The sequence below is a fragment of the Balaenoptera borealis genome (genome assembly GCF_965194805.1).
Source record: "Balaenoptera borealis genome assembly, chromosome: 2".
Classification (NCBI taxonomy): domain Eukaryota; kingdom Metazoa; phylum Chordata; class Mammalia; order Artiodactyla; family Balaenopteridae; genus Balaenoptera; species Balaenoptera borealis.
The window spans coordinates 62,120,580-62,129,264 of record NC_138867.1 but is presented as its reverse complement, the minus strand read 5'-3'; the positions used below and the strand labels follow the sequence as shown (position 1 = coordinate 62,129,264).

General features: G+C 42.5%; 1 protein-coding gene and 1 long non-coding RNA gene across 2 annotated transcripts in view; one reads left to right on the top strand and one right to left on the bottom strand.

The window, feature by feature from the left end:
* CRHBP (corticotropin releasing hormone binding protein) overlaps positions 1-8,685 on the bottom strand; it is a 481,877-nt gene that overhangs the window by 455,283 nt on the left and 17,909 nt on the right. The window lies entirely within an intron of this gene.
* LOC309622510 lies at positions 48-7,169 on the top strand. The gene is made up of 3 exons (XR_014240930.1): positions 48-139; positions 534-796; positions 5,964-7,169. It is a non-coding gene; the product is annotated as an uncharacterized lncRNA (long non-coding RNA).

The window sequence follows — 8,685 nt, the reverse complement described above, 5'->3', positions numbered from 1 at the left end:
GCGGGGCGCGCGGCCGCCGGGTCGGAAAGGGCGCCCCCTGGCGTCGAGTGTGCGCCTCGACGCGGCCGCCGCCCGCCGGTCCCTCTGCCGCCGCTGGGCCACCCACGGCGCTCGGCGACCTAGCCGGCCCTCTCTCCCGGTGCGCCGCCCGCCCCGCGCCCCGGCTGCTAGACACTGCCCCGCAACTAAGACGTTGTTTCCTTGGCCTTCGCCTTGGACCCGCGAAGCTACCAGTAACTCAGTCTGGCGGGAGCCTTTGCTCTCGGGGAGCAAAGACTTTGGCAGAGAACCTCCGATCAGGGATGCGCCCCTCCCTGCCCTCGGGTCTGACCTCAGGCCGAGCACTGCGCCGCATTTGAAAATTCGGCGTTCAGCTACAAGTTTGAAAGTGACTTGTGTTTTAGTAATTTGGGGATAGTGGGATTTAAAAGTTTATACTGTAGAGAGACAGGGTTGCCCGCTGAGAAGGGGCTCTTAGCTTTCAATAGAATTCTTGACGTTTCTTACTCGTTTCCCTTTGTTTCGCTACTTAGATATTTCATACGTCGGGCACTTATTTCTTCGACACAATGACTGCGAGTGGATACGATCATCCGGTACCAAGAACAGGTTCTCCGCGTTCGCACTCGGGCACGGCTGCAACTTTCTCCCTCTATCCAGAGCTCTCAGCCGAGCTGCGCGCTGGACCCACCCGCGCGGCCTCTTCCAGAAGGCGGGCGGGCTGGGCTTTCCCCGCGCGCCGGGCACTACTCGGGCGCCTCCTGCCAGCGGGATGCCCGGAGGGCGAAGTGCCCAGGTAACTCACACTTTCCGGACGCTGCGACCCGAGTTTAATGGAGTTCGGCCAAATTCAAGTCAAGGGGGGGGAGGACACTCGAGCCTCTGGCTGAGGGCCCCCTGGGGGACAGCGCGGCTGAGGCTCCGCGGGGAGGAGCCCGCAGATTATTTTGTTTAGAGAGCATATCTAGTGAGCGCGTCTTTCAGACCGCAAAGGGAAATGGGTCCCCTCAACGGACCGTTTCTGGGAAAGTTTACCCGCAGCCCCTTCTCCTCCCAGATGTCGGGGTGTGTTCTGCACCCTGGGTCTGATAAACTGCTATTGAGAGTCACTGGTCAGGTTTCTAAGCTTTTTAAAAAGGGAATTTCGCGCAGTTATCATTCCCCAAGGAGCGCCCTGACATTTAAACCAGTGGAGAAAATACAGCAGAGACCATCTCGTTCTTCCCTGTATTCCCCTTATCATCCTCAGAGCACAGCGTCTTGTTGTACATAGAAGTTGCTCAGTAAATTACCGAATAACCCAATTCATTGACGCTATTTTTTTAAAAATTGCTTATTCAATTCTCGGAGGAAAACATATCCAAGAGTAGATGTGAATCATTAAAATTAGATATTTCTTCATTCTCTATCAACATACTATTTATTTTTTATCAACCCTAAGACGCCACTGATTTCAAAACGTCATTTTGATTTATGTACCACAAGCAAGAAAAACAATGGTGCCAATTAAACTGTGACATACCATTGCTTGTAAGATGCATCTCAATTGCAGGATTGTTTAAACACAAAGAAAGGCCATCTCAGAATCAAATACAGGGTAAAATATAAAAGTAATTAATACATGTGACAAAATATTGTAACAGTTCAAGGATATAAAATGAAAAGTAAAAGTATCTTCAGCCTTCCCTTCTAAGAGCCACATCTGCTTGATGACCACTGTTAAAAGTTTCTGTCCATCATTCAAGAAATTGTAATCACATGCAAGTATATATGTATGTATAGCCTTAAGAATGGAATACTCTGACTATACTTTTTTTTTTTTAACATCTTTATTGGAGTATAATTGCTTTACAATGATGTGTTAGTTTCTGCTTTATAACAAAGTGAATCAGTTATACACATACATATGTTCCCATATCTCTTCCCTCTTGCAACTCCGTCCCTCCCACCCTCCCTATCCCACCCCTCTAGGTGATCACAAAGCACCGAGCTGATCTCCCTGTGCTATGCAGCTGCTTCCCACTAACTATCTATTTTACATTTGATAGTGTATATATGTCCATGCCACTCTCTCACTTTGTCACAGCTTACCCTTCCCCCTCCCCATATCCTCAAGTCCATTCTCTAGTAGGTCTGTGTCTTAATTCCTGTCTTACCACTAGGTTCTTCATGAACTTTTCTGACTATACTTTTAAATTTTATCTGTTTCATTGCTGGAAAATGTTATAACCATTTTCTAAAACTGTAAAGTTTAAAAGGAATTTTTCTTTTTGTGCTTCATTATTAGAACAGAATGTACCTCTAGTGACAAAAAGAGGGCTGCTGAAAGAATGAAATGCTTAAATTCTTTGTGCATATTAACTAAAGTATCCATTAGAGTGGGGCTGCAATACACGGAACAAAGGAGGAGAGTGGAACAGAAAGAGGTATTTCTTCCTCACTTTAGTGTTCTCTAAAGATTGTGAATTGCTAGCTGAGCAGCCACCAAAAAGTGAATTTACCTTCAAAAACAGTGGTTTTACATGAAAGGATGCTCAACATCACTAATCATTAGAGAAATGCAAATCAAAACTACAATGAGTTATCACCTCACACCGGTCAGAATGGCCGTCATCAAAAAATCTACAAACAATAAATGCTGGAGAGGGTATGGAGAAAAGGGAACCCTCTTGCCCTGTTGGTGAGAATGTAAAATGATACAGCCACTGTGAAAAACAGTATGGAGTTTCCTTAAAAAACTAAAAATAGAACTACCATATGACCCAGCAATCCCACTACTGGGCATATACCCTGAGAAAACCATAATTCAAAAAGAGTCATGTACCACAATGTTCATTGCAGCTCTATTTACAATAGCCAGGACATGGAAGCAGCCTAAGTGTCCATCGACAGATGAATGGATAAAGAAGATGTGGCACATATATACAATGGAATATTACTCCGCCATAAAAAGAAATGAAATATGAGTTATTTGTAGTGAGGTGGAAGGACCTAGAGACTGTCATACAGAGTGAAGTAAGTCAGAAAGAGAAAAATAAATACCATATGCTAACACATATATACGGAATCGGAAAAAAAAAAGTTTCTGAAGAACCTAGGGGCAGGACAGGAATAAAGACGCAGACGTAGAGAAGGGACTTGAGGACACGGGGAGGGGGAAGGGTAAGCTGGGACAAAGTGAAAGAGTGGCATGGACTTAAATATACTATCAGATATAAAATAGATAGCTAGTGGGAAGCAGCCGCATAGCACAGGGAGATCAGCTCAGTGCTTTGTGATCACCTAGAGGGGTGGGATAGGGAGGGTGGAAAGGAGACAGAGGGAGGAGCTTTGCGGATATATGTATATGTATAGCTGATTCACTTTGTTATACAGCAGAAACTAACACACCATTGTAAAGCAATTATACTCTAATAAAGGTGTTATAAAACAGACAAACAAACAAAAAAAACCAGTGGTTTTGACTTTTAACATGCACAAGTGCAGATTCCTGGGTTCCATCCAAGACCTATAACATCAGATTCTACACTTTTACAAGCACCCTCAGGTGATGGTAATGTCTGAGGGTTTCCAGACCAAAGTTTTGAGTAACAATATTCTAAGACAGGGTTCTCAGACTTTAGCATGGATGAGAATCACCAGGAAGACTTGTTAAATCCCAGTGCTAAGCTCCATTTCCGGAGTTCCTGATTCAGTGGGTCTGGGAAATGGACTGAAAATTTGCATTTTTAACCAGATCCCAGCTGATGCTGAGGCTGCTGGGGACACATTTTGAAAACCACTGCTTTGAGGGGGAAAAAGAACTGGATTCCATATAGTTTGTATTGCTTTTCTTTAAATGACACAATATTTCAAGCATAGAAAACTACAGAGCCTAATATAACACCCATGGCATTAAATTATATATATATATATAAAATTGTTTAAGCTTTTTCATTTCCCTTTTCTGATTCCACTCTTTTTACCTGCCTGGAAGAGTAACTTTCTCATCCACATTTTTGTACTTTTAGCTTAGTACATGTGTTTCCCCTCAATTTTTTTTTTTTTTTTTAGTATTGTTTTGTGTGTTTTAAATATTTACACGAAGAGTAACATACTCTAAGAATACTTTTGCAGTTTGCATTTTTTTAGATTTACCTGTTTGATACCTGTATATCTAAATTTTCTAAACTATAGTATTGATATTTCCTTGTATTATATAACCACATTTTATTCTTCTAAAGGTATCTATTTTATCTGTAGTTTTGGCCTCACTTTTATTCCTAATATAACTTATTTTTGCTTTTTTTCCCCCTTGATGAATCTGGCCAAAGGTTGGAAATGACCATTTTTCAATGCCCATCTTTTTGTTTTGATGCTTTTATTGCTTAATTTTAGTGTCCTTAATTTTCACACAGCCTTTTAAAATTTTCCTTCTTTCTACTTTCTTTGGATTTGCTCTTAATTATCCTAACCTTTTGAACAGATTGCTTAGCTTAATTTTCACTTCTTCTCCCTGAAATGACCACTTTGGCTACATTTTGCGAGTTTTGATATGTTCACATATGTAATTCAGGCCTAAATATTTTGTCAACTTCATTCTATCTTCTTCCATCTGTAAGTTATTGGAAGTTTTGACTGGCTTTTTTGTGATTAATTTCCCATTTTGTGTTATGGTCTGTTCGTGATGTTCTGTTTTCTCTACAAAAGTTCCTGTAATATTTGTGTGCTCTTTAGGGCTTCTTGAAGAAGATATCAATCTCTCTACTTCTTTTGTTCCATGTTACCCATACCAAAACCTTTTTGTTGCTGGTTTTAGAGCAAATACATGCAGGTTCCCTGGAGTAGAAAATTGACCCAACCAGAGATGGCTACCTAACATGTTAATATCCCTTGGAAATGAAATCTCATCATTGCAGCGTCATTCATATTGGAACCACTTAATATTGGTTCCCAGTTTTCATTTCCCGTTTGAACTTGTCTGGCACCAAAATGAGTCACTAGCTATCCTCTCATAGTGTTTTTGGGATTTAGTAGTGTTTTAAAACAAATGTACTATCCAAATGGTGAAAGTTTTAATCCCAAGATCCTATGAAAGCAGTTTTGTTTAAACCCGTTAGATACTTACCTGCTTCAGCTATTCCAGTTACTCCTCCCCTGTTTGAAGCCCTCTGAGGACAACACTATATCCCAAAAACTTGCCTTAGTAATTTCCTTTTGGAAGCTAACAGTGGTGATATCCAGGCCTCTACAAAATGAAATCAAGTTGTATTCAAATTAGGTGTGCGATTCTCCAGATTTTGTTCGGATATCTCTATAGTTTTTAAAAAAATAAATTTATTTATTTTTTAAATTTATTTTTTGGCCACATTGGGTCTTCGTTGCTGTGCTTTCTCTAGTTGCGGTGAGCGGGGACTACTCTTTGTTGCGGTGCGTGGACTTCTCATTGCGGTGGATACTCTTTGTTTCAGAGCACGGGCTCTAGGCGTATGGGCTCAGTAGTTGTGGCTCGCGGGCTCTAGAGTGCAGGCTCAGTAGTTGTGGTGCACAGGCTTAGTTGCTCCGTGGCATGTGGGATCTTCCCAGACCAGGGCTCGAACCTGTGTCCCCTGCACTGGCAAGCGGATTCTTAACCACTGTGCCACCAGGGAAGCCCCTCTACATTTGTTTTTAAAGCAAACAGTAGATCTGTAATCACGGTACAAGCTAACCAACGGAAGTCCTGTTTCCACCTTTTGTTGATACAAACCTGCATTGGTATTTTGGGTTTAGAAGTAAAGTTAATCTTTTATAATAGGTCAACAATGCATTTCCACTAAGTATACCATGGACAGAATGGTAGACTATCCCTGTGGTTTGGAGTGCTAGTAAGAGGTCAAATTCAGTATCTGTTAAAAAGAAAACAATAGAAACTTGTTCAAGTTATATAAGGTGAACTCAATATCTTTCACTTCTCATGTCTGTTCATTTCCCTTTTGTATTAGTGAGGATTCTCTGGAGAAACAGAACTAATAGGATACATAGAGACGTATGTAAGAGGAGATTTACTATTGAAACTGGCTCACATGGTTATGGAAGCCAAGAAGTCCCACCATGATCTGCTGTCTGCAAGCTGGTGACCGGGAAAGCAGTGGTATAATTCAATGAGTCCAAAGGCCTGAGAACCAGGGGAAGTGATGGTATAGCTCCCAGTCTGAGACTGAAGGCCTGAGAACTGGGGGGCTACTGGTGTTAAGTCCCAGAGTCTGAAGGCGTGAGAACCAGGAGCTCTGATGTCGCAGAGTAGGAGAAGACAGATGTTCCAGCTCAAGAAGAGAGAAAGAGAATTCCCCCTGCCTGCACCTTTTTGTTCTTTTTGGGCCCTCAACAGATTGGATGATGGATGCTTGTCCACGCTGGTAAGGGTAATCTTTACTCAGTCTGCAGATTCAAATGCTTATCTACTCTGGAAATACCCTCACAGATATGCTCAGAAATAGTATCTTATTAGCTATCTGGGCATCCCTTTGCCAGGTCATGTTGACACATAAAATTAACCATCACACCTTCCAATATATTTTAGCTAAGAGATGTTATACTCTGAGGAAACAACAGTGAGGCAACCTAGACAATCTGTATGAGCTATTTTATTTGGAGAGAGCATATGCACTGTTAAACTGAGATAATCAGTAACTGTCCCATTTATACAAGGGCCAAAAGCCATACTGGGACTCCTGAGAGGTGGTGGCGGTCTCTCTCCTTCTCAACCCCCTGGCAGGACCCGATGCTGGGCTTCTACCTCCCCACCATTTTCAAGGCACTGCCAGGCTCTGGACATACAGCAGTGACTGTAACAGTCTCTGTCCTCTGGAGCTTAGAGGATGACTCAGAAGGCTCTATTTTAACCTGTTACTAAGTCCTGGTTTCAGTAATAGGGGCAATGGATTTTTCAAAAAGCTGATCAGCAGTTAGACCACCCAGTACTCGCCAGAATTTCTCAAAATAGAGACAACTTCCACCATTCAGAGTTCTGTGGTTTGCCTCTTGGAATGTTGAGGAGTACCACAAACCCCTACTTAACCACAGTCCAAGTTGTAAAAATTACATCATGAACAGCACCTCTCATTAGTGCCTGACCACACGCACATACACCAACATACACCTCATGGTTCTGGTCTTTCAGTGACATAAGGGAGATGTGTGTTAAAAATCAAAATTCAGTTGAGTAAATTTGAAGATCTAATTGGCTTTATTGAAAGATGCAAGAATCAGGCATCATCCCATGTAACAACTAGAAAGGCACACTGAGGGGGTTTTTATAGGCTGGTGGAGGGTGGGGAAAGAAGGTCTAAGCAAAAGAAAAGAAAGGATTTGTTTCAAGCCAGGCCATCTTCTTTTGGGGGAAGGGAACTGCAGGGGTCTTTATCATGCAGATTAGCTCAATAGTGTTGATCCAGAAATTTAAGATTGACTGTTTTAAAGGTCACATTTCTGGGCGGGGTTGAAACTGCAATCAAGTCTTGCTTTGCTGCGATGGGGGTGGGAAGCGAAAATGAGTCCATTTTGGGCTTGTAATTTTTTTTTTTAATGTATGTCATGTCAGACGGTGATCTCACTGATTTGGTCTCTTTCTTCATCACAAACTTCCAGAATATTAAAGTATGCAAAGGCTTGCCCTCCCTTGGAGATCACTAGAGCACATTCTTTGAGAGTAGCTAGAGCCCTGTTAAGTCCTTTTTGCCTTTTTAAGTTCCAGGTGCTAAAAAGTGGAGTTCGGGGCAGGCATGGACCCCCTCAGCGTTCCAGACCAAAAATCATTTTTGTAACAGTGGAAACATGATCAAACATACATCCAAATACAGGAGTCAGCTATGCAAAAATGAAGTTAGTGTTTCAATTGCTAAGTGTTTTAAAAAGCAAAATCATTATTTTCCCTTCTTCCTATGAGTAAGAAAAGCTACGAGCCCTGGGGAGGAAGCTGGTGAACGGTAGCAGAATATGCCACCCCAAAATATGCCTCTTTGGCGTAGTCTTATATTGAGAAACTGCAGACACAGGAGAAGCTCTGAGAACAGGGTTGAAGTTACCCTTTGTAAAGGAAATTCACATTAGAAAGGGGACTTGCCAGGAAGAGCTCTGTTATCAGAGATCACTTCCTCCAGAGTCTTATCTGCAGGGCCTTTATTTCCTCTTCTCACCTTCCTGAGAATTGCCCCACCACCTACCCCCTCAGCATTTTGTCTTTAGTTGAAGATAGTGTTTAAGGTGGTAGCTTGGGCCATCTGGGGGATTTTTATTCAGTTTTCCTGAGTATCTCCCTGTGTACATGAGGCATACATGTTAATCAACTATTTGTTTTTCTCTTGTTAATCTTTTATTACAGGGGGTCTCAGTAAAAAACTCAGAGGGTATAGGGAAGATTATTTTCCCTCCCCTACACTGGTCAACAGTCCTAGTGGCTCAGGGTTGTAAGGAACAACGGTTCCCCAGCTGGGGCTTGCTTCCATCCTCCTGGGAGAGGCACGGGCCTCGGCTCCAACAATTGTTGCACCCATGCCTCCGGTGGCTCCTTGTTCTCCTTACCTGCCTCCTTCTCTGGGTCACTCATTCATCCATGTCCCTTAAAGATCTCAAACAAAAAGCGGTTGGTAATATCTTCAACAATAACCTCATCTTGGGGGTCAACAGAGAGAAAACATTTCACAGCTTCCCTCGAGGATGTTGGCA